The sequence below is a fragment of the Dendrobates tinctorius genome, unplaced genomic scaffold (genome assembly GCF_039654945.1).
Source record: "Dendrobates tinctorius isolate UK_male_01 unplaced genomic scaffold, ASM3965494v1 ptg000062l, whole genome shotgun sequence".
Lineage (NCBI taxonomy): Eukaryota > Metazoa > Chordata > Amphibia > Anura > Dendrobatidae > Dendrobates > Dendrobates tinctorius.
In genome coordinates this window covers 41073179-41098020 of record NW_027361730.1, presented here as the reverse complement: position 1 = coordinate 41098020, position 24842 = coordinate 41073179, and the positions used below count along the sequence as shown (strand labels likewise).

Here is a 24842-nt window from a genome sequence, read left to right as displayed (position 1 = left end):
TTTTACCCTACATACAGGAGCCTCAATACTGAATAGAAGCAGGAAGTAGCGCAAATAAACTTTGACATCCAGGTACCTTTATAGATGATGTTTGCTCTTATTGGAGTCTTTCTCATCCTTTTTGTTTCCATCTGTTCTAGATGCCATGATAACTTTGGACATGCTCTGCTCATCTCTGCAGACAATTCCCTCTTCTCCGCTCTTCTGCAGGACATGTCGATGGGGTGTCCTTGAATAGCAAGGACACCGTGTAGTTTATCAACAATGACACAAATGTCAACAGCAAAATCCACACCAACTATAGTTAGTATATGCCTGCTACAGGCTTCAATTAACACCACAACATAGAGACAACTACTTCTGCAAATCAGTTAGGCACACGATTCGAGACGGTAAACACTGTGAGCAAAATGCGGAATCGGAAGAAACCAGCTTCAGCATCGATCTACCTGGGATGAAACTAGTGAACATGACCTCTAAAAAGCTGCTCCTGGCCCGTACGGGGATCGAACCCGCGACCTTGGCGTTATTAGCACCACGCTCTAACCAACTGAGCTAACCGGCCATGGGTGTGGCATTACGTCCCTGCCGGGAAAAAAATGGAAAGCTGTACGAGCGCGATCCTTTTTTTTTTTTTTGGGGGGGGGGGGGGTGGGGATGGATTTAGCACACATGTAGGGACTTTTGGTGGTAGACGCATATGTAACGCGTGACAGTCGAACAATAAAAGATCAAAAGCTCCTGCTTATGAAGATATTGCCGGATCAATCAGGTTCACGTAGCAGTGGCAAGAACATAAGAAACCTCCCCGTCGGGGAATCGAACCCCGGTCTCCCGCGTGACAGGCGGGGATACTCACCACTATACTAACGAGGATTGGCTGCGTCGAAACCTCTGACATCACACTCCGAGAAAGTGCACACGAGGCATGTGAGTGCTCAGAGGATCCACTGTGGGCCCTGCTCATTTTTCCTTTTTGGCACTTTCAGATAAGAGAGGTGAGACTGTGAAGAAAACTGCCATTTTGCCCTCACTGGCCAGAGTCAGTGCTCCTTTGGATGAGAGAAATGGGCCAGCCAGCAGACATCCGAATGATGGCAAAGCTGTCTATAGTGTCTGGGAGATTTAGTCAAACTTTTGCTCGGCTGACAACTATGGCCTCATTCACACAGCGGTTTTTTCTAGGCAGCACACTGACCCTAGAAGGATCTAGTGTCCTTAACAAGGGCGAAGAGATAGTAGAAGTGGTTATTAGCCATTTTTACCCTACATACAGGAGCCTCAATACTGAATAGAAGCAGGAAGTAGCGCAAATAAACTTTGACATCCAGGTACCTTTATAGATGATGTTTGCTCTTATTGGAGTCTTTCTCATCCTTTTTGTTTCCATCTGTTCTAGATGCCATGATAACTTTGGACATGCTCTGCTCATCTCTGCAGACAATTCCCTCTTCTCCGCTCTTCTGCAAGACATGTCGATGGGGTGTCCTTGAATAGCAAGGACACCGTGTAGTTTATCAACAATGACACAAATGTCAACAGCAAAATCCACACCAACTATAGTTAGTATATGCCTGCTACAGGCTTCAATTAACACCACAACATAGAGACAACTACTTCTGCAAATCAGTTAGGCACACGATTCGAGACGGTAAACACTGTGAGCAAAATGCGGAATCGGAAGAAACCAGCTTCAGCATCGATCTACCTGGGATGAAACTAGTGAACATGACCTCTAAAAGGCTGCTCCTGGCCCGTACGGGGATCGAACCCGCGACCTTGGCGTTATTAGCACCACGCTCTAACCAACTGAGCTAACCGGCCATGGGTGTGGCATTACGTCCCTGCCGGGAAAAAAATGGAAAGCTGTACGAGCGCGATCCTTTTTTTTTTTTTTGGGGGGGGGGGGGTGGGGATGGATTTAGCACACATGTAGGGACTTTTGGTGGTAGACGCATATGTAACGCGTGACAGTCGAACAATAAAAGATCAAAAGCTCCTGCTTATGAAGATATTGCCGGATCAATCAGGTTCACGTAGCAGTGGCAAGAACATAAGAAACCTCCCCGTCGGGGAATCGAACCCCGGTCTCCCGCGTGACAGGCGGGGATACTCACCACTATACTAACGAGGATTGGCTGCGTCGAAACCTCTGACATCACACTCCGAGAAAGTGCACACGAGGCATGTGAGTGCTCAGAGGATCCACTGTGGGCCCTGCTCATTTTTCCTTTTTGGCACTTTCAGATAAGAGAGGTGAGACTGTGAAGAAAACTGCCATTTTGCCCTCACTGGCCAGAGTCAGTGCTCCTTTGGATGAGAGAAATGGGCCAGCCAGCAGACATCCGAATGATGGCAAAGCTGTCTATAGTGTCTGGGAGATTTAGTCAAACTTTTGCTCGGCTGACAACTATGGCCTCATTCACACAGCGGTTTTTTCTAGGCAGCACACTGACCCTAGAAGGATCTAGTGTCCTTAACAAGGGCGAAGAGATAGTAGAAGTGGTTATTAGCCATTTTTACCCTACATACAGGAGCCTCAATACTGAATAGAAGCAGGAAGTAGCGCAAATAAACTTTGACATCCAGGTACCTTTATAGATGATGTTTGCTCTTATTGGAGTCTTTCTCATCCTTTTTGTTTCCATCTGTTCTAGATGCCATGATAACTTTGGACATGCTCTGCTCATCTCTGCAGACAATTCCCTCTTCTCCGCTCTTCTGCAGGACATGTCGATGGGGTGTCCTTGAATAGCAAGGACACCGTGTAGTTTATCAACAATGACACAAATGTCAACAGCAAAATCCACACCAACTATAGTTAGTATATGCCTGCTACAGGCTTCAATTAACACCACAACATAGAGACAACTACTTCTGCAAATCAGTTAGGCACACGATTCGAGACGGTAAACACTGTGAGCAAAATGCGGAATCGGAAGAAACCAGCTTCAGCATCGATCTACCTGGGATGAAACTAGTGAACATGACCTCTAAAAAGCTGCTCCTGGCCCGTACGGGGATCGAACCCGCGACCTTGGCGTTATTAGCACCACGCTCTAACCAACTGAGCTAACCGGCCATGGGTGTGGCATTACGTCCCTGCCGGGAAAAAAATGGAAAGCTGTACGAGCGCGATCCTTTTTTTTTTTTTTGGGGGGGGGGGGGGGTGGGGATGGATTTAGCACACATGTAGGGACTTTTGGTGGTAGACGCATATGTAACGCGTGACAGTCGAACAATAAAAGATCAAAAGCTCCTGCTTATGAAGATATTGCCGGATCAATCAGGTTCACGTAGCAGTGGCAAGAACATAAGAAACCTCCCCGTCGGGGAATCGAACCCCGGTCTCCCGCGTGACAGGCGGGGATACTCACCACTATACTAACGAGGATTGGCTGCGTCGAAACCTCTGACATCACACTCCGAGAAAGTGCACACGAGGCATGTGAGTGCTCAGAGGATCCACTGTGGGCCCTGCTCATTTTTCCTTTTTGGCACTTTCAGATAAGAGAGGTGAGACTGTGAAGAAAACTGCCATTTTGCCCTCACTGGCCAGAGTCAGTGCTCCTTTGGATGAGAGAAATGGGCCAGCCAGCAGACATCCGAATGATGGCAAAGCTGTCTATAGTGTCTGGGAGATTTAGTCAAACTTTTGCTCGGCTGACAACTATGGCCTCATTCACACAGCGGTTTTTTCTAGGCAGCACACTGACCCTAGAAGGATCTAGTGTCCTTAACAAGGGCGAAGAGATAGTAGAAGTGGTTATTAGCCATTTTTACCCTACATACAGGAGCCTCAATACTGAATAGAAGCAGGAAGTAGCGCAAATAAACTTTGACATCCAGGTACCTTTATAGATGATGTTTGCTCTTATTGGAGTCTTTCTCATCCTTTTTGTTTCCATCTGTTCTAGATGCCATGATAACTTTGGACATGCTCTGCTCATCTCTGCAGACAATTCCCTCTTCTCCGCTCTTCTGCAGGACATGTCGATGGGGTGTCCTTGAATAGCAAGGACACCGTGTAGTTTATCAACAATGACACAAATGTCAACAGCAAAATCCACACCAACTATAGTTAGTATATGCCTGCTACAGGCTTCAATTAACACCACAACATAGAGACAACTACTTCTGCAAATCAGTTAGGCACACGATTCGAGACGGTAAACACTGTGAGCAAAATGCGGAATCGGAAGAAACCAGCTTCAGCATCGATCTACCTGGGATGAAACTAGTGAACATGACCTCTAAAAAGCTGCTCCTGGCCCGTACGGGGATCGAACCCGCGACCTTGGCGTTATTAGCACCACGCTCTAACCAACTGAGCTAACCGGCCATGGGTGTGGCATTACGTCCCTGCCGGGAAAAAAATGGAAAGCTGTACGAGCGCGATCCTTTTTTTTTTTTTTGGGGGGGGGGGGGGGGTGGGGATGGATTTAGCACACATGTAGGGACTTTTGGTGGTAGACGCATATGTAACGCGTGACAGTCGAACAATAAAAGATCAAAAGCTCCTGCTTATGAAGATATTGCCGGATCAATCAGGTTCACGTAGCAGTGGCAAGAACATAAGAAACCTCCCCGTCGGGGAATCGAACCCCGGTCTCCCGCGTGACAGGCGGGGATACTCACCACTATACTAACGAGGATTGGCTGCGTCGAAACCTCTGACATCACACTCCGAGAAAGTGCACACGAGGCATGTGAGTGCTCAGAGGATCCACTGTGGGCCCTGCTCATTTTTCCTTTTTGGCACTTTCAGATAAGAGAGGTGAGACTGTGAAGAAAACTGCCATTTTGCCCTCACTGGCCAGAGTCAGTGCTCCTTTGGATGAGAGAAATGGGCCAGCCAGCAGACATCCGAATGATGGCAAAGCTGTCTATAGTGTCTGGGAGATTTAGTCAAACTTTTGCTCGGCTGACAACTATGGCCTCACTCACACAGCGGTTTTTTCTAGGCAGCACACTGACCCTAGAAGGATCTAGTGTCCTTAACAAGGGCGAAGAGATAGTAGAAGTGGTTATTAGCCATTTTTACCCTACATACAGGAGCCTCAATACTGAATAGAAGCAGGAAGTAGCGCAAATAAACTTTGACATCCAGGTACCTTTATAGATGATATTTGCTCTTATTGGAGTCTTTCTCATCCTTTTTGTTTCCATCTGTTCTAGATGCCATGATAACTTTGGACATGCTCTGCTCATCTCTGCAGACAATTCCCTCTTCTCCGCTCTTCTGCAGGACATGTCGATGGGGTGTCCTTGAATAGCAAGGACACCGTGTAGTTTATCAACAATGACACAAATGTCAACAGCAAAATCCACACCAACTATAGTTAGTATATGCCTGCTACAGGCTTCAATTAACACCACAACATAGAGACAACTACTTCTGCAAATCAGTTAGGCACACGATTCGAGACGGTAAACACTGTGAGCAAAATGCGGAATCGGAAGAAACCAGCTTCAGCATCGATCTACCTGGGATGAAACTAGTGAACATGACCTCTAAAAAGCTGCTCCTGGCCCGTACGGGGATCGAACCCGCGACCTTGGCGTTATTAGCACCACGCTCTAACCAACTGAGCTAACCGGCCATGGGTGTGGCATTACGTCCCTGCCGGGAAAAAAATGGAAAGCTGTACGAGCGCGATCCTTTTTTTTTTTTTTGGGGGGGGGGGGGTGGGGATGGATTTAGCACACATGTAGGGACTTTTGGTGGTAGACGCATATGTAACGCGTGACAGTCGAACAATAAAAGATCAAAAGCTCCTGCTTATGAAGATATTGCCGGATCAATCAGGTTCACGTAGCAGTGGCAAGAACATAAGAAACCTCCCCGTCGGGGAATCGAACCCCGGTCTCCCGCGTGACAGGCGGGGATACTCACCACTATACTAACGAGGATTGGCTGCGTCGAAACCTCTGACATCACACTCCGAGAAAGTGCACACGAGGCATGTGAGTGCTCAGAGGATCCACTGTGGGCCCTGCTCATTTTTCCTTTTTGGCACTTTCAGATAAGAGAGGTGAGACTGTGAAGAAAACTGCCATTTTGCCCTCACTGGCCAGAGTCAGTGCTCCTTTGGATGAGAGAAATGGGCCAGCCAGCAGACATCCGAATGATGGCAAAGCTGTCTATAGTGTCTGGGAGATTTAGTCAAACTTTTGCTCGGCTGACAACTATGGCCTCATTCACACAGCGGTTTTTTCTAGGCAGCACACTGACCCTAGAAGGATCTAGTGTCCTTAACAAGGGCGAAGAGATAGTAGAAGTGGTTATTAGCCATTTTTACCCTACATACAGGAGCCTCAATACTGAATAGAAGCAGGAAGTAGCGCAAATAAACTTTGACATCCAGGTACCTTTATAGATGATGTTTGCTCTTATTGGAGTCTTTCTCATCCTTTTTGTTTCCATCTGTTCTAGATGCCATGATAACTTTGGACATGCTCTGCTCATCTCTGCAGACAATTCCCTCTTCTCCGCTCTTCTGCAGGACATGTCGATGGGGTGTCCTTGAATAGCAAGGACACCGTGTAGTTTATCAACAATGACACAAATGTCAACAGCAAAATCCACACCAACTATAGTTAGTATATGCCTGCTACAGGCTTCAATTAACACCACAACATAGAGACAACTACTTCTGCAAATCAGTTAGGCACACGATTCGAGACGGTAAACACTGTGAGCAAAATGCGGAATCGGAAGAAACCAGCTTCAGCATCGATCTACCTGGGATGAAACTAGTGAACATGACCTCTAAAAAGCTGCTCCTGGCCCGTACGGGGATCGAACCCGCGACCTTGGCGTTATTAGCACCACGCTCTAACCAACTGAGCTAACCGGCCATGGGTGTGGCATTACGTCCCTGCCGGGAAAAAAATGGAAAGCTGTACGAGCGCGATCCTTTTTTTTTTTTTTGGGGGGGGGGGGGGTGGGGATGGATTTAGCACACATGTAGGGACTTTTGGTGGTAGACGCATATGTAACGCGTGACAGTCGAACAATAAAAGATCAAAAGCTCCTGCTTATGAAGATATTGCCGGATCAATCAGGTTCACGTAGCAGTGGCAAGAACATAAGAAACCTCCCCGTCGGGGAATCGAACCCCGGTCTCCCGCGTGACAGGCGGGGATACTCACCACTATACTAACGAGGATTGGCTGCGTCGAAACCTCTGACATCACACTCCGAGAAAGTGCACACGAGGCATGTGAGTGCTCAGAGGATCCACTGTGGGCCCTGCTCATTTTTCCTTTTTGGCACTTTCAGATAAGAGAGGTGAGACTGTGAAGAAAACTGCCATTTTGCCCTCACTGGCCAGAGTCAGTGCTCCTTTGGATGAGAGAAATGGGCCAGCCAGCAGACATCCGAATGATGGCAAAGCTGTCTATAGTGTCTGGGAGATTTAGTCAAACTTTTGCTCGGCTGACAACTATGGCCTCATTCACACAGCGGTTTTTTCTAGGCAGCACACTGACCCTAGAAGGATCTAGTGTCCTTAACAAGGGCGAAGAGATAGTAGAAGTGGTTATTAGCCATTTTTACCCTACATACAGGAGCCTCAATACTGAATAGAAGCAGGAAGTAGCGCAAATAAACTTTGACATCCAGGTACCTTTATAGATGATGTTTGCTCTTATTGGAGTCTTTCTCATCCTTTTTGTTTCCATCTGTTCTAGATGCCATGATAACTTTGGACATGCTCTGCTCATCTCTGCAGACAATTCCCTCTTCTCCGCTCTTCTGCAGGACATGTCGATGGGGTGTCCTTGAATAGCAAGGACACCGTGTAGTTTATCAACAATGACACAAATGTCAACAGCAAAATCCACACCAACTATAGTTAGTATATGCCTGCTACAGGCTTCAATTAACACCACAACATAGAGACAACTACTTCTGCAAATCAGTTAGGCACACGATTCGAGACGGTAAACACTGTGAGCAAAATGCGGAATCGGAAGAAACCAGCTTCAGCATCGATCTACCTGGGATGAAACTAGTGAACATGACCTCTAAAAAGCTGCTCCTGGCCCGTACGGGGATCGAACCCGCGACCTTGGCGTTATTAGCACCACGCTCTAACCAACTGAGCTAACCGGCCATGGGTGTGGCATTACGTCCCTGCCGGGAAAAAAATGGAAAGCTGTACGAGCGCGATCCTTTTTTTTTTTTTTGGGGGGGGGGGGTGGGGATGGATTTAGCACACATGTAGGGACTTTTGGTGGTAGACGCATATGTAACGCGTGACAGTCGAACAATAAAAGATCAAAAGCTCCTGCTTATGAAGATATTGCCGGATCAATCAGGTTCACGTAGCAGTGGCAAGAACATAAGAAACCTCCCCGTCGGGGAATCGAACCCCGGTCTCCCGCGTGACAGGCGGGGATACTCATCACCATACTAACGAGGATTGGCTGCGTCGAAACCTCTGACATCACACTCCGAGAAAGTGCACACGAGGCATGTGAGTGCTCAGAGGATCCACTGTGGGCCCTGCTCATTTTTCCTTTTTGGCACTTTCAGATAAGAGAGGTGAGACTGTGAAGAAAACTGCCATTTTGCCCTCACTGGCCAGAGTCAGTGCTCCTTTGGATGAGAGAAATGGGCCAGCCAGCAGACATCCGAATGATGGCAAAGCTGTCTATAGTGTCTGGGAGATTTAGTCAAACTTTTGCTCGGCTGACAACTATGGCCTCATTCACACAGCGGTTTTTTCTAGGCAGCACACTGACCCTAGAAGGATCTAGTGTCCTTAACAAGGGCGAAGAGATAGTAGAAGTGGTTATTAGCCATTTTTACCCTACATACAGGAGCCTCAATACTGAATAGAAGCAGGAAGTAGCGCAAATAAACTTTGACATCCAGGTACCTTTATAGATGATGTTTGCTCTTATTGGAGTCTTTCTCATCCTTTTTGTTTCCATCTGTTCTAGATGCCATGATAACTTTGGACATGCTCTGCTCATCTCTGCAGACAATTCCCTCTTCTCCGCTCTTCTGCAGGACATGTCGATGGGGTGTCCTTGAATAGCAAGGACACCGTGTAGTTTATCAACAATGACACAAATGTCAACAGCAAAATCCACACCAACTATAGTTAGTATATGCCTGCTACAGGCTTCAATTAACACCACAACATAGAGACAACTACTTCTGCAAATCAGTTAGGCACACGATTCGAGACGGTAAACACTGTGAGCAAAATGCGGAATCGGAAGAAACCAGCTTCAGCATCGATCTACCTGGGATGAAACTAGTGAACATGACCTCTAAAAAGCTGCTCCTGGCCCGTACGGGGATCGAACCCGCGACCTTGGCGTTATTAGCACCACGCTCTAACCAACTGAGCTAACCGGCCATGGGTGTGGCATTACGTCCCTGCCGGGAAAAAAATGGAAAGCTGTACGAGCGCGATCCTTTTTTTTTTTTTTGGGGGGGGGGGGTGGGGATGGATTTAGCACACATGTAGGGACTTTTGGTGGTAGACGCATATGTAACGCGTGACAGTCGAACAATAAAAGATCAAAAGCTCCTGCTTATGAAGATATTGCCGGATCAATCAGGTTCACGTAGCAGTGGCAAGAACATAAGAAACCTCCCCGTCGGGGAATCGAACCCCGGTCTCCCGCGTGACAGGCGGGGATACTCACCACTATACTAACGAGGATTGGCTGCGTCGAAACCTCTGACATCACACTCCGAGAAAGTGCACACGAGGCATGTGAGTGCTCAGAGGATCCACTGTGGGCCCTGCTCATTTTTCCTTTTTTGCACTTTCAGATAAGAGAGGTGAGACTGTGAAGAAAACTGCCATTTTGCCCTCACTGGCCAGAGTCAGTGCTCCTTTGGATGAGAGAAATGGGCCAGCCAGCAGACATCCGAATGATGGCAAAGCTGTCTATAGTGTCTGGGAGATTTAGTCAAACTTTTGCTCGGCTGACAACTATGGCCTCATTCACACAGCAGTTTTTTCTAGGCAGCACACTGACCCTAGAAGGATCTAGTGTCCTTAACAAGGGCGAAGAGATAGTAGAAGTGGTTATTAGCCATTTTTACCCTACATACAGGAGCCTCAATACTGAATAGAAGCAGGAAGTAGCGCAAATAAACTTTGACATCCAGGTACCTTTATAGATGATGTTTGCTCTTATTGGAGTCTTTCTCATCCTTTTTGTTTCCATCTGTTCTAGATGCCATGATAACTTTGGACATGCTCTGCTCATCTCTGCAGACAATTCCCTCTTCTCCGCTCTTCTGCAGGACATGTCGATGGGGTGTCCTTGAATAGCAAGGACACCGTGTAGTTTATCAACAATGACACAAATGTCAACAGCAAAATCCACACCAACTATAGTTAGTATATGCCTGCTACAGGCTTCAATTAACACCACAACATAGAGTCAACTACTTCTGCAAATCAGTTAGGCACACGATTCGAGACGGTAAACACTGTGAGCAAAATGCGGAATCGGAAGAAACCAGCTTCAGCATCGATCTACCTGGGATGAAACTAGTGAACATGACCTCTAAAAAGCTGCTCCTGGCCCGTACGGGGATCGAACCCGCGACCTTGGCGTTATTAGCACCACGCTCTAACCAACTGAGCTAACCGGCCATGGGTGTGGCATTACGTCCCTGCCGGGAAAAAAATGGAAAGCTGTACGAGCGCGATCCTTTTTTTTTTTTTTGGGGGGGGGGTGGGGGTGGGGATGGATTTAGCACACATGTAGGGACTTTTGGTGGTAGACGCATATGTAACGCGTGACAGTCGAACAATAAAAGATCAAAAGCTCCTGCTTATGAAGATATTGCCGGATCAATCAGGTTCACGTAGCAGTGGCAAGAACATAAGAAACCTCCCCGTCGGGGAATCAAACCCCGGTCTCCCGCGTGACAGGCGGGGATACTCACCACTATACTAACGAGGATTGGCTGCTTTGAAACCTCTGACATCACACTCCGAGAAAGTGCACACGAGGCATGTGAGTGCTCAGAGGCATGTGAGTGCTCAGAGGATCCACTGTGGGCCCTGCTCATTTTTCCTTTTTTGCACTTTCAGATAAGAGAGGTGAGACTGTGAAGAAAACTGCCATTTTGCCCTCACTGGCCAGAGTCAGTGCTCCTTTGGATGAGAGAAATGGGCCAGCCAGCAGACATCCGAATGATGGCAAAGCTGTCTATAGTGTCTGGGAGATTTAGTCAAACTTTTGCTCGGCTGACAACTATGGCCTCATTCACACAGCGGTTTTTTCTAGGCAGCACACTGACCCTAGAAGGATCTAGTGTCCTTAACAAGGGCGAAGAGATAGTAGAAGTGGTTATTAGCCATTTTTACCCTACATACAGGAGCCTCAATACTGAATAGAAGCAGGAAGTAGCGCAAATAAACTTTGACATCCAGGTACCTTTATAGATGATGTTTGCTCTTATTGGAGTCTTTCTCATCCTTTTTGTTTCCATCTGTTCTAGATGCCATGATAACTTTGGACATGCTCTGCTCATCTCTGCAGACAATTCCCTCTTCTCCGCTCTTCTGCAGGACATGTCGATGGGGTGTCCTTGAATAGCAAGGACACCGTGTAGTTTATCAACAATGACACAAATGTCAACAGCAAAATCCACACCAACTATAGTTAGTATATGCCTGCTACAGGCTTCAATTAACACCACAACATAGAGACAACTACTTCTGCAAATCAGTTAGGCACACGATTCGAGACGGTAAACACTGTGAGCAAAATGCGGAATCGGAAGAAACCAGCTTCAGCATCGATCTACCTGGGATGAAACTAGTGAACATGACCTCTAAAAAGCTGCTCCTGGCCCGTACGGGGATCGAACCGCGACCTTGGCGTTATTAGCACCACGCTCTAACCAACTGAGCTAACCGGCCATGGGTGTGGCATTACGTCCCTGCCGGGAAAAAAATGGAAAGCTGTACGAGCGCGATCCTTTTTTTTTTTTTTGGGGGGGGGGGTGGGGATGGATTTAGCACACATGTAGGGACTTTTGGTGGTAGACGCATATGTAACGCGTGACAGTCGAACAATAAAAGATCAAAAGCTCCTGCTTATGAAGATATTGCCGGATCAATCAGGTTCACGTAGCAGTGGCAAGAACATAAGAAACCTCCCCGTCGGGGAATCGAACCCCGGTCTCCCGCGTGACAGGCGGGGATACTCACCACTATACTAACGAGGATTGGCTGCGTCGAAACCTCTGACATCACACTCCGAGAAAGTGCACACGAGGCATGTGAGTGCTCAGAGGATCCACTGTGGGCCCTGCTCATTTTTCCTTTTTTGCACTTTCAGATAAGAGAGGTGAGACTGTGAAGAAAACTGCCATTTTGCCCTCACTGGCCAGAGTCAGTGCTCCTTTGGATGAGAGAAATGGGCCAGCCAGCAGACATCCGAATGATGGCAAAGCTGTCTATAGTGTCTGGGAGATTTAGTCAAACTTTTGCTCGGCTGACAACTATGGCCTCATTCACACAGCGGTTTTTTCTAGGCAGCACACTGACCCTACAAGGATCTAGTGTCCTTAACAAGGGCGAAGAGATAGTAGAAGTGGTTATTAGCCATTTTTACCCTACATACAGGAGCCTCAATACTGAATAGAAGCAGGAAGTAGCGCAAATAAACTTTGACATCCAGGTACCTTTATAGATGATGTTTGCTCTTATTGGAGTCTTTCTCATCCTTTTTGTTTCCATCTGTTCTAGATGCCATGATAACTTTGTACATGCTCTGCTCATCTCTGCAGACAATTCCCTCTTCTCCGCTCTTCTGCAGGACATGTCGATGGGGTGTCCTTGAATAGCAAGGACACCGTGTAGTTTATCAACAATGACACAAATGTCAACAGCAAAATCCACACCAACTATAGTTAGTATATGCCTGCTACAGGCTTCAATTAACACCACAACATAGAGACAACTACTTCTGCAAATCAGTTAGGCACACGATTCGAGACGGTAAACACTGTGAGCAAAATGCGGAATCGGAAGAAACCAGCTTCAGCATCGATCTACCTGGGATGAAACTAGTGAACATGACCTCTAAAAAGCTGCTCCTGGCCCGTACGGGGATCGAACCCGCGACCTTGGCGTTATTAGCACCACGCTCTAACCAACTGAGCTAACCGGCCATGGGTGTGGCATTACGTCCCTGCCGGGAAAAAAATGGAAAGCTGTACGAGCGCGATCCTTTTTTTTTTTTTTTGGGGGGGGGGGTGGGGATGGATTTAGCACACATGTAGGGACTTTTGGTGGTAGACGCATATGTAACGCGTGACAGTCGAACAATAAAAGATCAAAAGCTCCTGCTTATGAAGATATTGCCGGATCAATCAGGTTCACGTAGCAGTGGCAAGAACATAAGAAACCTCCCCGTCGGGGAATCGAACCCCGGTCTCCCGCGTGACAGGCAGGGATACTCACCACTATACTAACGAGGATTGGCTGCGTCGAAACCTCTGACATCACACTCCGAGAAAGTGCACACGAGGCATGTGAGTGCTCAGAGGATCCACTGTGGGCCCTGCTCATTTTTCCTTTTTTGCACTTTCAGATAAGAGAGGTGAGACTGTGAAGAAAACTGCCATTTTGCCCTCACTGGCCAGAGTCAGTGCTCCTTTGGATGAGAGAAATGGGCCAGCCAGCAGACATCCGAATGATGGCAAAGCTGTCTATAGTGTCTGGGAGATTTAGTCAAACTTTTGCTCGGCTGACAACTATGGCCTCATTCACACAGCGGTTTTTTCTAGGCAGCACACTGACCCTAGAAGGATCTAGTGTCCTTAACAAGGGCGAAGAGATAGTAGAAGTGGTTATTAGCCATTTTTACCCTACATACAGGAGCCTCAATACTGAATAGAAGCAGGAAGTAGCGCAAATAAACTTTGACATCCAGGTACCTTTATAGATGATGTTTGCTCTTATTGGAGTCTTTCTCATCCTTTTTGTTTCCATCTGTTCTAGATGCCATGATAACTTTGGACATGCTCTGCTCATCTCTGCAGACAATTCCCTCTTCTCCGCTCTTCTGCAGGACATGTCGATGGGGTGTCCTTGAATAGCAAGGACACCGTGTAGTTTATCAACAATGACACAAATGTCAACAGCAAAATCCACACCAACTATAGTTAGTATATGCCTGCTACAGGCTTCAATTAACACCACAACATAGAGACAACTACTTCTGCAAATCAGTTAGGCACACGATTCGAGACGGTAAACACTGTGAGCAAAATGCGGAATCGGAAGAAACCAGCTTCAGCATCGATCTACCTGGGATGAAACTAGTGAACATGACCTCTAAAAAGCTGCTCCTGGCCCGTACGGGGATCGAACCGCGACCTTGGCGTTATTAGCACCACGCTCTAACCAACTGAGCTAACCGGCCATGGGTGTGGCATTACGTCCCTGCCGGGAAAAAAATGGAAAGCTGTACGAGCGCGATCCTTTTTTTTTTTTTTGGGGGGGGGGGGGTGGGGATGGATTTAGCACACATGTAGGGACTTTTGGTGGTAGACGCATATGTAACGCGTGACAGTCGAACAATAAAAGATCAAAAGCTCCTGCTTATGAAGATATTGCCGGATCAATCAGGTTCACGTAGCAGTGGCAAGAACATAAGAAACCTCCCCGTCGGGGAATCGAACCCCGGTCTCCCGCGTGACAGGCGGGGATACTCACCACTATACTAACGAGGATTGGCTGCGTCGAAACCTCTGACATCACACTCCGAGAAAGTGCACACGAGGCATGTGAGTGCTCAGAGGATCCACTGTGGGCCCTGCTCATTTTTCCTTTTTTGCACTTTCAGATAAGAGAGGTGAGACTGTGAAGAAAACTGCCATTTTGCCCTCACTGGCCAGAGTCAGTGCTCCTTTGGATGAGAGAAATGGGCCAGCCAGCAGACATCCGAATGATGGCAAAGCTGTCTATAGTGTCTGGGAGATTTAGTCAAACTTTTGCTCGGCTGACAACTATGGCCTCATTCACACAGCGGTTTTTTCTAGGCAGCACACTGACCCTAGAAGGATCTAGTGTCCTTAACAAGGGCGAAGAGATAGTAGAAGTGGTTATTAGCCATTTTTACCCTACATACAGGAGCCTCAATACTGAATAGAAGCAGGAAGTAGCGCAAATAAACTTTGACATCCAGGTACCTTTATAGATGATGTTTGCTCTTATTGGAGTCTTTCTCATCCTTTTTGTTTCCATCTGTTCTAGATGCCATGATAACTTTGTACATGCTCTGCTCATCTCTGCAGACAATTCCCTCTTCTCCGCTCTTCTGCAGGACATGTCGATGGGGTGTCCTTGAATAGCAAGGACACCGTGTAGTTTATCAACAATGACACAAATGTCAACAGCAAAATCCACACCAACTATAGTTAGTATATGCCTGCTACAGGCTTCAATTAACACCACAACATAGAGACAACTACTTCTGCAAATCAGTTAGGCACACGATTCGAGACGGTAAACACTGTGAGCAAAATGCGGAATCGGAAGAAACCAGCTTCAGCATCGATCTACCTGGGATGAAACTAGTGAACATGACCTCTAAAAAGCTGCTCCTGGCCCGTACGGGGATCGAACCCGCGACCTTGGCGTTATTAGCACCACGCTCTAACCAACTGAGCTAACCGGCCATGGGTGTGGCATTACGTCCCTGCCGGGAAAAAAATGGAAAGCTGTACGAGCGCGATCCTTTTTTTTTTTTTTTGGGGGGGGGGGGTGGGGATGGATTTAGCACACATGTAGGGACTTTTGGTGGTAGACGCATATGTAACGCGTGACAGTCGAACAATAAAAGATCAAAAGCTCCTGCTTATGAAGATATTGCCGGATCAATCAGGTTCACGTAGCAGTGGCAAGAACATAAGAAACCTCCCCGTCGGGGAATCGAACCCCGGTCTCCCGCGTGACAGGCGGGGATACTCACCACTATACTAACGAGGATTGGCTGCGTCGAAACCTCTGACATCACACTCCGAGAAAGTGCACACGAGGCATGTGAGTGCTCAGAGGATCCACTGTGGGCCCTGCTCATTTTTCCTTTTTTGCACTTTCAGATAAGAGAGGTGAGACTGTGAAGAAAACTGCCATTTTGCCCTCACTGGCCAGAGTCAGTGCTCCTTTGGATGAGAGAAATGGGCCAGCCAGCAGACATCCGAATGATGGCAAAGCTGTCTATAGTGTCTGGGAGATTTAGTCAAACTTTTGCTCGGCTGACAACTATGGCCTCATTCACACAGCGGTTTTTTCTAGGCAGCACACTGACCCTAGAAGGATCTAGTGTCCTTAACAAGGGCGAAGAGATAGTAGAAGTGGTTATTAGCCATTTTTACCCTACATACAGGAGCCTCAATACTGAATAGAAGCAGGAAGTAGCGCAAATAAACTTTGACATCCAGGTACCTTTATAGATGATGTTTGCTCTTATTGGAGTCTTTCTCATCCTTTTTGTTTCCATCTGTTCTAGATGCCATAACTTTGGACATGCTCTGCTCATCTCTGCAGACAATTCCCTCTTCTCCGCTCTTCTGCAGGACATGTCGATGGGGTGTCCTTGAATAGCAAGGACACCGTGTAGTTTATCAACAATGACACAAATGTCAACAGCAAAATCCACACCAACTATAGTTAGTATATGCCTGCTACAGGCTTCAATTAACACCACAACATAGAGACAACTACTTCTGCAAATCAGTTAGGCACACGATTCGAGACGGTAAACACTGTGAGCAAAATGCGGAATCGGAAGAAACCAGCTTCAGCATCGATCTACCTGGGATGAAACTAGTGAACATGACCTCTAAAAAGCTGCTCCTGGCCCGTACGGGGATCGAACCCGCGACCTTGGCGTTATTAGCACCACGCTCTAACCAACTGAGCTAACCGGCCATGGGTGTGGCATTACGTCCCTGCCGGGAAAAAAATGGAAAGCTGTACGAGCGCGATCCTTTTTTTTTTTTTTTTGGGGGGGGGGGGGGGGTGGGGATGGATTTAGCACACATGTAGGGACTTTTGGTGGTAGACGCATATGTAACGCGTGACAGTCGAACAATAAAAGATCAAAAGCTCCTGCTTATGAAGATATTGCCGGATCAATCAGGTTCACGTAGCAGTGGCAAGAACATAAGAAACCTCCCCGTCGGGGAATCGAACCCCGGTCTCCCGCGTGACAGGCGGGGATACTCACCACTATACTAACGAGGATTGGCTGCGTCGAAACCTCTGACATCACACTCCGAGAAAGTGCACACGAGGCATGTGAGTGCTCAGAGGATCCACTGTGGGCCCTGCTCATTTTTCCTTTTTTGCACTTTCAGATAAGAGAGGTGAGACTGTGAAGAAAACTGCCATTTTGCCCTCACTGGCCAGAGTCAGTGCTCCTTTGGATGAGAGAAATGGGCCAGCCAGCAGACATCCGAATGATGGCAAAGCTGTCTATAGTGTCTGGGAGATTTAGTCAAACTTTTGCTCGGCTGACAACTATGGCCTCATTCACACAGCGGTTTTTTCTAGGCAGCACACTGACCCTAGAAGGATCTAGTGTCCTTAACAAGGGCGAAGAGATAGTAGAAGTGGTTATTAGCCATTTTTACCCTACATACAGGAGCCTCAATACTGAATAGAAGCAGGAAGTAGCGCAAATAAACTTTGACATCCAGGTACCTTTATAGATGATGTTTGCTCTTATTGGAGTCTTTCTCATCCTTTTTGTTTCCATCTGTTCTAGATGCCATGATAACTTTGGACATGCTCTGCTCATCTCTGCAGACAATTCCCTCTTCTCCGCTCTTCTGCAGGACATGTCGATGGGGTGTCCTTGAATAGCAAGGACACCGTGTAGTTTATCAACAATGACACAAATGTCAACAGCAAAATCCACACCAACTATAGTTAGTATATGCCTGCTACAGGCTTCAATTAACACCACAACATAGAGACAACTACTTCTGCAAATCAGTTAGGCACACGATTCGAGACGGTAAACACTGTGAGCAAAATGCGGAATCGGAAGAAACCAGCTTCAGCATTGATCTACCTGGGATGAAACTAGTGAACATGACCTCTAAAAAGCTGCTCCTGGCCCGTACGGGGATCGAACCCGCGACCTTGGCGTTATTAGCACCACGCTCTAACCAACTGAGCTAACCGGCCATGGGTGTGGCATTACGTCCCTGCCGGGAAAAAAATGGAAAGCTGTACGAGCGCGATCCTTTTTTTTTTTTTTTGGGGGGGGGGGGGGTGGGGATGGATTTAGCACACATGTAGGGACTTTTGGTGGTAGACGCATATGTAACGCGTGACAGTCGAACAATAAAAGATCAAAAGCTCCTGCTTATGAAGATATTGCCGGATCAATCAGGTTCACGTAGCAGTGGCAAGAACATAAGAAACCTCCCCGTCGGGGAATCGAACCCCGGTCTCCCGCGTGACAGGCGGGGATACTCACCACTATACTAACGAGGATTGGCTGCGTCAAAACCTCTGACATCACACTCCGAGAAAGTGCACACGAGGCATGTGAGTGCTCAGAGGATCCACTGTGGGCCCTGCTCATTTTTCCTTTTTTGCACTTTCAGATAAGAGAGGTGAGACTGTGAAGAAAACTGCCATTTTGCCCTCACTGGCCAGAGTCAGTGCTCCTTTGGATGAGAGAAATGGGCCAGCCAGCAGACATCCGAATGATGGCAAAGCTGTCTATAGTGTCTGGGAGATTTAGTCAAACTTTTGCTCGGCTGACAACTATGGCCTCATTCACACAGCGGTTTTTTCTAGGCAGCACACTGACCCTAGAAGGATCTAGTGTCCTTAACAAGGGCGAAGAGATAGTAGAAGTGGTTATTAGCCATTTTTACCCTACATACAGGAGCCTCAATACTGAATAGAAGCAGGAAGTAGCGCAAATAAACTTTGACATCCAGGTACCTTTATAGATGATGTTTGCTCTTATTGGAGTCTTTCTCATCCTTTTTGTTTCCATCTGTTCTAGATGCCATGATAACTTTGGACATGCTCTGCTCATCTCTGCAGACAATTCCCTCTTCTCCGCTCTTCTGCAGGACATGTCGATGGGGTGTCCTTGAATAGCAAGGACACCGTGTAGTTTATCAACAATGACACAAATGTCAACAGCAAAATCCACACCAACTATAGTTAGTATATGCCTGCTACAGGCTTCAATTAACACCACAACATAGAGACAACTACTTCTGCAAATCAGTTAGGCACACGATTCGAGACGGTAAACACTGTGAGCAAAATGCGGAATCGGAAGAAACCAGCTTCAGCATCGATCTACCTGGGATGAAACTAGTGAACATGACCTCTAAAAAGCTGCTCCTGGCCCGTACGGGGATCGAACCCGCGACCTTGGCGTTATTAGCACCACGCTCTAACCAACTGAGCTAACCGGCCATGGGTGTGGCATTACGTCCCTGCCGGGAAAAAAATGGAAAGCTGTACGAGCGCGATCCTTTTTTTTTTTTTTTGGGGGGGGGGGGGGGGTGGGGATGGATTTAGCACACATGTAGGGACTTTTGGTGGTAGACGCATATGTAACGCGTGACAGTCGAACAATAAAAGATCAAAAGCTCCTGCTTATGAAGATATTGCCGGATCAATCAGGTTCACGTAGCAGTGGCAAGAACATAAGAAACCTCCCCGTCGGGGAATCGAACCCCGGTCTCCCGCGTGACAGGCGGGGATACTCACCACTATACTAACGAGGATTGGCTGCGTCGAAACCTCTGACATCACACTCCGAGAAAGTGCACACGAGGCATGTGAGTGCTCAGAGGATCCACTGTGGGCCCTGCTCATTTTTCCTTTTTTGCACTTTCAGATAAGAGAGGTGAGACTGTGAAGAAAACTGCCATTTTGCCCTCACTGGCCAGAGTCAGTGCTCCTTTGGATGAGAGAAATGGGCCAGCCAGCAGACATCCGAATGATGGCAAAGCTGTCTATAGTGTCTGGGAGATTTAGTCAAACTTTTGCTCGGCTGACAACTATGGCCTCATTCACACAGCGGTTTATTCTAGGCAGCACACTGACCCTAGAAGGATCTAGTGTCCTTAACAAGGGCGAAGAGATAGTTGAAGAGATAGTAGAAGTGGTTATTAGCCATTTTTACCCTACATACAGGAGCCTCAATACTGAATAGAAGCAGGAAGTAGCGCAAATAAACTTTGACATCCAGGTACCTTTATAGATGATGTTTGCTCTTATTGGAGTCTTTCTCATCTTTTTTGTTTCCATCTGTTCTAGATGCCATGATAACTTTGGACATGCTCTGCTCATCTCTGCAGACAATTCCCTCTTCTCCGCTCTTCTGCAGGACATGTCGATGGGGTGTCCTTGAATAGCAAGGACACCGTGTAGTTTATCAACAATGACACAAATGTCAACAGCAAAATCCACACCAACTATAGTTAGTATATGCCTGCTACAGGCTTCAATTAACACCACAACATAGAGACAACTACTTCTGCAAATCAGTTAGGCACACGATTCGAGACGGTAAACACTGTGAGCAAAATGCGGAATCGGAAGAAACCAGCTTCAGCATCGATCTACCTGGGATGAAACTAGTGAACATGACCTCTAAAAAGCTGCTCCTGGCCCGTACGGGGATCGAACACGCGACCTTGGCGTTATTAGCACCACGCTCTAACCAACTGAGCTAACCGGCCATGGGTGTGGCATTACGTCCCTGCCGGGAAAAAAATGGAAAGCTGTACGAGCGCGATCCTTTTTTTTTTTTTTTGGGGGGGGGGGTGGGGATGGATTTAGCACACATGTAGGGACTTTTGGTGGTAGACGCATATGTAACGCGTGACAGTCGAACAATAAAAGATCAAAAGCTCCTGCTTATGAAGATATTGCCGGATCAATCAGGTTCACGTAGCAGTGGCAAGAACATAAGAAACCTCCCCGTCGGGGAATCGAACCCCGGTCTCCCGCGTGACAGGCGGGGATACTCACCACTATACTAACGAGGATTGGCTGCGTCGAAACCTCTGACATCACACTCCGAGAAAGTGCACACGAGGCATGTGAGTGCTCAGAGGATCCACTGTGGGCCCTGCTCATTTTTCCTTTTTTGCACTTTCAGATAAGAGAGGTGAGACTGTGAAGAAAACTGCCATTTTGCCCTCACTGGCCAGAGTCAGTGCTCCTTTGGATGAGAGAAATGGGCCAGCCAGCAGACATCCGAATGATGGCAAAGCTGTCTATAGTGTCTGGGAGATTTAGTCAAACTTTTGCTCGGCTGACAACTATGGCCTCATTCACACAGCGGTTTTTTCTAGGCAGCACACTGACCCTAGAAGGATCTAGTGTCCTTAACAAGGGCGAAGAGATAGTAGAAGTGGTTATTAGCCATTTTTACCCTACATACAGGAGCCTCAATACTGAATAGAAGCAGGAAGTAGCGCAAATAAACTTTGACATCCAGGTACCTTTATAGATGATGTTTGCTCTTATTGGAGTCTTTCTCATCCTTTTTGTTTCCATCTGTTCTAGATGCCATGATAACTTTGGACATGCTCTGCTCATCTCTGCAGACAATTCCCTCTTCTCCGCTCTTCTGCAGGACATGTCGATGGGGTGTCCTTGAATAGCAAGGACACCGTGTAGTTTATCAACAATGACACAAATGTCAACAGCAAAATCCACACCAACTATAGTTAGTATATGCCTGCTACAGGCTTCAATTAACACCACAACATAGAGACAACTACTTCTGCAAATCAGTTAGGCACACGATTCGAGACGGTAAACACTGTGAGCAAAATGCGGAATCGGAAGAAACCAGCTTCAGCATTGATCTACCTGGGATGAAACTAGTGAACATGACCTCTAAAAAGGTGCTCCTGGCCCGTACGGGGATCGAACCCGCGACCTTGGCGTTATTAGCACCACGCTCTAACCAACTGAGCTAACCGGCCATGGGTGTGGCATTACGTCCCTGCCGGGAAAAAAATGGAAAGCTGTACGAGCGCGATCCTTTTTTTTTTTTTTTGGGGGGGGGGGGGGGTGGGGATGGATTTAGCACACATGTAGGGACTTTTGGTGGTAGACGCATATGTAACGCGTGACAGTCGAACAATAAAAGATCAAAAGCTCCTGCTTATGAAGATATTGCCGGATCAATCAGGTTCACGTAGCAGTGGCAAGAACATAAGAAACCTCCCCGTCGGGGAATCGAACCCCGGTCTCCCGCGTGACAGGCGGGGATACTCACCACTATACTAACGAGGATTGGCTGCGTCGAAACCTCTGACATCACACTCCGAGAAAGTGCACACGAGGCATGTGAGTGCTCAGAGGATCCACTGTGGGCCCTGCTCATTTTTCCTTTTTTGCACTTTCAGATAAGAGAGGTGAGACTGTGAAGAAAACTGCCATTTTGCCCTCACTGGCCAGAGTCAGTGCTCCTTTGGATGAGAGAAATGGGCCAGCCAGCAGACATCCGAATGATGGCAAAGCTGTCTATAGTGTCTGGGAGATTTAGTCAAACTTTTGCTCGGCTGACAACTATGGCCTCATTCACACAGCGGTTTTTTCTAGGCAGCACACTGACCCTAGAAGGATCTAGTGTCCTTAACAAGGGCGAAGAGATAGTAGAAGTGGTTATTAGCCATTTTTACCCTACATACAGGAGCCTCAATACTGAATAGAAGCAGGAAGTAGCGCAAATAAACTTTGACATCCAGGTACCTTTATAGATGATGTTTGCTCTTATTGGAGTCTTTCTCATCCTTTCTGTTTCCATCTGTTCTAGATGCCATGATAACTTTGGACATGCTCTGCTCATCTCTGCAGACAATTCCCTCTTCTCCGCTCTTCTGCAGGACATGTCGATGGGGTGTCCTTGAATAGCAAGGACACCGTGTAGTTTATCAACAATGACACAAATGTCAACAGCAAAATCCACACCAACTATAGTTAGTATATGCCTGCTACAGGCTTCAATTAACACCACAACATAGAGACAACTACTTCTGCAAATCAGTTAGGCACACGATTCGAGACGGTAAACACTGTGAGCAAAATGCGGAATCGGAAGAAACCAGCTTCAGCATCGATCTAACTGGGATGAAACTAGTGAACATGACCTCTAAAAAGCTGCTCCTGGCCCGTACGGGGATCGAACCCGCGACCTTGGCGTTATTAGCACCACGCTCTAACCAACTGAGCTAACCGGCCATGGGTGTGGCATTACGTCCCTGCTGGGAAAAAAATGGAAAGCTGTACGAGCGCGATCCTTTTTTTTTTTTTTTGGGGGGGGGGGGGTGGGGATGGATTTAGCACACATGTAGGGACTTTTGGTGGTAGACGCATATGTAACGCGTGACAGTCGAACAATAAAAGATCAAAAGCTCCTGCTTATGAAGATATTGCCGGATCAATCAGGTTCACGTAGCAGTGGCAAGAACATAAGAAACCTCCCCGTCGGGGAATCGAACCCCGGTCTCCCGCGTGACAGGCGGGGATACTCACCACTATACTAACGAGGATTGGCTGCGTCGAAACCTCTGACATCACACTCCGAGAAAGTGCACACGAGGCATGTGAGTGCTCAGAGGATCCACTGTGGGCCCTGCTCATTTTTCCTTTTTTGGACTTTCAGATAAGAGAGGTGAGACTGTGAAGAAAACTGCCATTTTGCCCTCACTGGCCAGAGTCAGTGCTCCTTTGGATGAGAGAAATGGGCCAGCCAGCAGACATCCGAATGATGGCAAAGCTGTCTATAGTGTCTGGGAGATTTAGTCAAACTTTTGCTCGGCTGACAACTATGGCCTCATTCACACAGCGGTTTTTTCTAGGCAGCACACTGACCCTAGAAGGATCTAGTGTCCTTAACAAGGGCGAAGAGATAGTAGAAGTGGTTATTAGCCATTTTTACCCTACATACAGGAGCCTCAATACTGAATAGAAGCAGGAAGTAGCGCAAATAAACTTTGACATCCAGGTACCTTTATAGATGATGTTTGCTCTTATTGGAGTCTTTCTCATCCTTTTTGTTTCCATCTGTTCTAGATGCCATGATAACTTTGGACATGCTCTGCTCATCTCTGCAGACAATTCCCTCTTCTCCGCTCTTCTGCAGGACATGTCGATGGGGTGTCCTTGAATAGCAAGGACACCGTGTAGTTTATCAACAATGACACAAATGTCAACAGCAAAATCCACACCAACTATAGTTAGTATATGCCTGCTACAGGCTTCAATTAACACCACAACATAGAGACAACTACTTCTGCAAATCAGTTAGGCACACGATTCGAGACGGTAAACACTGTGAGCAAAATGCGGAATCGGAAGAAACCAGCTTCAGCATTGATCTACCTGGGATGAAACTAGTGAACATGACCTCTAAAAAGGTGCTCCTGGCCCGTACGGGGATCGAACCCGCGACCTTGGCGTTATTAGCACCACGCTCTAACCAACTGAGCTAACCGGCCATGGGTGTGGCATTACGTCCCTGCCGGGAAAAAAATGGAAAGCTGTACGAGCGCGATCCTTTTTTTTTTTTTTTGGGGGGGGGGGGGGTGGGGATGGATTTAGCACACATGTAGGGACTTTTGGTGGTAGACGCATATGTAACGCGTGACAGTCGAACAATAAAAGATCAAAAGCTCCTGCTTATGAAGATATTGCCGGATCAATCAGGTTCACGTAGCAGTGGCAAGAACATAAGAAACCTCCCCGTCGGGGAATCGAACCCCGGTCTCCCGCGTGACAGGCGGGGATACTCACCACTATACTAACGAGGATTGGCTGCGTCGAAACCTC

The 24842-nt window shown here is 47.3% G+C and overlaps 37 non-coding genes across 37 annotated transcripts; all 37 read right to left on the bottom strand.

Annotated features, from left to right (window-relative positions):
• Positions 1–491: 491 nt before the first annotated feature.
• Positions 492–565, bottom strand: TRNAI-AAU (transfer RNA isoleucine (anticodon AAU)). The gene has a single exon. It is a non-coding gene; the product is annotated as a tRNA-Ile (tRNA).
• A 239-nt stretch (positions 566–804) lies between these two features.
• Positions 805–876, bottom strand: TRNAD-GUC (transfer RNA aspartic acid (anticodon GUC)). The gene has a single exon. It is a non-coding gene; the product is annotated as a tRNA-Asp (tRNA).
• Positions 877–1750: 874 nt separating this feature from the next.
• On the bottom strand, positions 1751–1824 carry TRNAI-AAU (transfer RNA isoleucine (anticodon AAU)). The gene has a single exon. It is a non-coding gene; the product is annotated as a tRNA-Ile (tRNA).
• Positions 1825–2062: 238 nt separating this feature from the next.
• TRNAD-GUC (transfer RNA aspartic acid (anticodon GUC)) lies at positions 2063–2134 on the bottom strand. The gene has a single exon. It is a non-coding gene; the product is annotated as a tRNA-Asp (tRNA).
• Positions 2135–3008: 874 nt separating this feature from the next.
• TRNAI-AAU (transfer RNA isoleucine (anticodon AAU)) lies at positions 3009–3082 on the bottom strand. Its single transcript has one exon. It is a non-coding gene; the product is annotated as a tRNA-Ile (tRNA).
• A 240-nt stretch (positions 3083–3322) lies between these two features.
• Positions 3323–3394, bottom strand: TRNAD-GUC (transfer RNA aspartic acid (anticodon GUC)). Its single transcript has one exon. It is a non-coding gene; the product is annotated as a tRNA-Asp (tRNA).
• An 874-nt stretch (positions 3395–4268) lies between these two features.
• On the bottom strand, positions 4269–4342 carry TRNAI-AAU (transfer RNA isoleucine (anticodon AAU)). The gene has a single exon. It is a non-coding gene; the product is annotated as a tRNA-Ile (tRNA).
• Positions 4343–4583: 241 nt separating this feature from the next.
• Positions 4584–4655, bottom strand: TRNAD-GUC (transfer RNA aspartic acid (anticodon GUC)). Its single transcript has one exon. It is a non-coding gene; the product is annotated as a tRNA-Asp (tRNA).
• Positions 4656–5529: 874 nt separating this feature from the next.
• On the bottom strand, positions 5530–5603 carry TRNAI-AAU (transfer RNA isoleucine (anticodon AAU)). The gene has a single exon. It is a non-coding gene; the product is annotated as a tRNA-Ile (tRNA).
• Positions 5604–5841: 238 nt separating this feature from the next.
• TRNAD-GUC (transfer RNA aspartic acid (anticodon GUC)) lies at positions 5842–5913 on the bottom strand. Its single transcript has one exon. It is a non-coding gene; the product is annotated as a tRNA-Asp (tRNA).
• Positions 5914–6787: 874 nt separating this feature from the next.
• Positions 6788–6861, bottom strand: TRNAI-AAU (transfer RNA isoleucine (anticodon AAU)). Its single transcript has one exon. It is a non-coding gene; the product is annotated as a tRNA-Ile (tRNA).
• A 239-nt stretch (positions 6862–7100) lies between these two features.
• On the bottom strand, positions 7101–7172 carry TRNAD-GUC (transfer RNA aspartic acid (anticodon GUC)). The gene has a single exon. It is a non-coding gene; the product is annotated as a tRNA-Asp (tRNA).
• Positions 7173–8046: 874 nt separating this feature from the next.
• Positions 8047–8120, bottom strand: TRNAI-AAU (transfer RNA isoleucine (anticodon AAU)). The gene has a single exon. It is a non-coding gene; the product is annotated as a tRNA-Ile (tRNA).
• Positions 8121–9303: 1183 nt separating this feature from the next.
• On the bottom strand, positions 9304–9377 carry TRNAI-AAU (transfer RNA isoleucine (anticodon AAU)). Its single transcript has one exon. It is a non-coding gene; the product is annotated as a tRNA-Ile (tRNA).
• Positions 9378–9614: 237 nt separating this feature from the next.
• Positions 9615–9686, bottom strand: TRNAD-GUC (transfer RNA aspartic acid (anticodon GUC)). Its single transcript has one exon. It is a non-coding gene; the product is annotated as a tRNA-Asp (tRNA).
• Positions 9687–10560: 874 nt separating this feature from the next.
• On the bottom strand, positions 10561–10634 carry TRNAI-AAU (transfer RNA isoleucine (anticodon AAU)). Its single transcript has one exon. It is a non-coding gene; the product is annotated as a tRNA-Ile (tRNA).
• A 241-nt stretch (positions 10635–10875) lies between these two features.
• TRNAD-GUC (transfer RNA aspartic acid (anticodon GUC)) lies at positions 10876–10947 on the bottom strand. Its single transcript has one exon. It is a non-coding gene; the product is annotated as a tRNA-Asp (tRNA).
• Positions 10948–12148: 1201 nt separating this feature from the next.
• On the bottom strand, positions 12149–12220 carry TRNAD-GUC (transfer RNA aspartic acid (anticodon GUC)). Its single transcript has one exon. It is a non-coding gene; the product is annotated as a tRNA-Asp (tRNA).
• Positions 12221–13094: 874 nt separating this feature from the next.
• TRNAI-AAU (transfer RNA isoleucine (anticodon AAU)) lies at positions 13095–13168 on the bottom strand. The gene has a single exon. It is a non-coding gene; the product is annotated as a tRNA-Ile (tRNA).
• A 237-nt stretch (positions 13169–13405) lies between these two features.
• On the bottom strand, positions 13406–13477 carry TRNAD-GUC (transfer RNA aspartic acid (anticodon GUC)). Its single transcript has one exon. It is a non-coding gene; the product is annotated as a tRNA-Asp (tRNA).
• Positions 13478–14662: 1185 nt separating this feature from the next.
• TRNAD-GUC (transfer RNA aspartic acid (anticodon GUC)) lies at positions 14663–14734 on the bottom strand. Its single transcript has one exon. It is a non-coding gene; the product is annotated as a tRNA-Asp (tRNA).
• An 874-nt stretch (positions 14735–15608) lies between these two features.
• TRNAI-AAU (transfer RNA isoleucine (anticodon AAU)) lies at positions 15609–15682 on the bottom strand. Its single transcript has one exon. It is a non-coding gene; the product is annotated as a tRNA-Ile (tRNA).
• A 238-nt stretch (positions 15683–15920) lies between these two features.
• TRNAD-GUC (transfer RNA aspartic acid (anticodon GUC)) lies at positions 15921–15992 on the bottom strand. The gene has a single exon. It is a non-coding gene; the product is annotated as a tRNA-Asp (tRNA).
• An 871-nt stretch (positions 15993–16863) lies between these two features.
• Positions 16864–16937, bottom strand: TRNAI-AAU (transfer RNA isoleucine (anticodon AAU)). Its single transcript has one exon. It is a non-coding gene; the product is annotated as a tRNA-Ile (tRNA).
• Positions 16938–17180: 243 nt separating this feature from the next.
• Positions 17181–17252, bottom strand: TRNAD-GUC (transfer RNA aspartic acid (anticodon GUC)). The gene has a single exon. It is a non-coding gene; the product is annotated as a tRNA-Asp (tRNA).
• An 874-nt stretch (positions 17253–18126) lies between these two features.
• Positions 18127–18200, bottom strand: TRNAI-AAU (transfer RNA isoleucine (anticodon AAU)). The gene has a single exon. It is a non-coding gene; the product is annotated as a tRNA-Ile (tRNA).
• Positions 18201–18440: 240 nt separating this feature from the next.
• Positions 18441–18512, bottom strand: TRNAD-GUC (transfer RNA aspartic acid (anticodon GUC)). The gene has a single exon. It is a non-coding gene; the product is annotated as a tRNA-Asp (tRNA).
• Positions 18513–19386: 874 nt separating this feature from the next.
• TRNAI-AAU (transfer RNA isoleucine (anticodon AAU)) lies at positions 19387–19460 on the bottom strand. Its single transcript has one exon. It is a non-coding gene; the product is annotated as a tRNA-Ile (tRNA).
• Positions 19461–19702: 242 nt separating this feature from the next.
• Positions 19703–19774, bottom strand: TRNAD-GUC (transfer RNA aspartic acid (anticodon GUC)). Its single transcript has one exon. It is a non-coding gene; the product is annotated as a tRNA-Asp (tRNA).
• Positions 19775–20660: 886 nt separating this feature from the next.
• TRNAI-AAU (transfer RNA isoleucine (anticodon AAU)) lies at positions 20661–20734 on the bottom strand. The gene has a single exon. It is a non-coding gene; the product is annotated as a tRNA-Ile (tRNA).
• A 237-nt stretch (positions 20735–20971) lies between these two features.
• On the bottom strand, positions 20972–21043 carry TRNAD-GUC (transfer RNA aspartic acid (anticodon GUC)). Its single transcript has one exon. It is a non-coding gene; the product is annotated as a tRNA-Asp (tRNA).
• Positions 21044–21917: 874 nt separating this feature from the next.
• Positions 21918–21991, bottom strand: TRNAI-AAU (transfer RNA isoleucine (anticodon AAU)). The gene has a single exon. It is a non-coding gene; the product is annotated as a tRNA-Ile (tRNA).
• A 241-nt stretch (positions 21992–22232) lies between these two features.
• Positions 22233–22304, bottom strand: TRNAD-GUC (transfer RNA aspartic acid (anticodon GUC)). Its single transcript has one exon. It is a non-coding gene; the product is annotated as a tRNA-Asp (tRNA).
• Positions 22305–23178: 874 nt separating this feature from the next.
• On the bottom strand, positions 23179–23252 carry TRNAI-AAU (transfer RNA isoleucine (anticodon AAU)). The gene has a single exon. It is a non-coding gene; the product is annotated as a tRNA-Ile (tRNA).
• Positions 23253–23491: 239 nt separating this feature from the next.
• Positions 23492–23563, bottom strand: TRNAD-GUC (transfer RNA aspartic acid (anticodon GUC)). The gene has a single exon. It is a non-coding gene; the product is annotated as a tRNA-Asp (tRNA).
• An 874-nt stretch (positions 23564–24437) lies between these two features.
• Positions 24438–24511, bottom strand: TRNAI-AAU (transfer RNA isoleucine (anticodon AAU)). Its single transcript has one exon. It is a non-coding gene; the product is annotated as a tRNA-Ile (tRNA).
• A 240-nt stretch (positions 24512–24751) lies between these two features.
• On the bottom strand, positions 24752–24823 carry TRNAD-GUC (transfer RNA aspartic acid (anticodon GUC)). The gene has a single exon. It is a non-coding gene; the product is annotated as a tRNA-Asp (tRNA).
• Between the last annotated feature and the right edge of the window lie 19 nt (positions 24824–24842).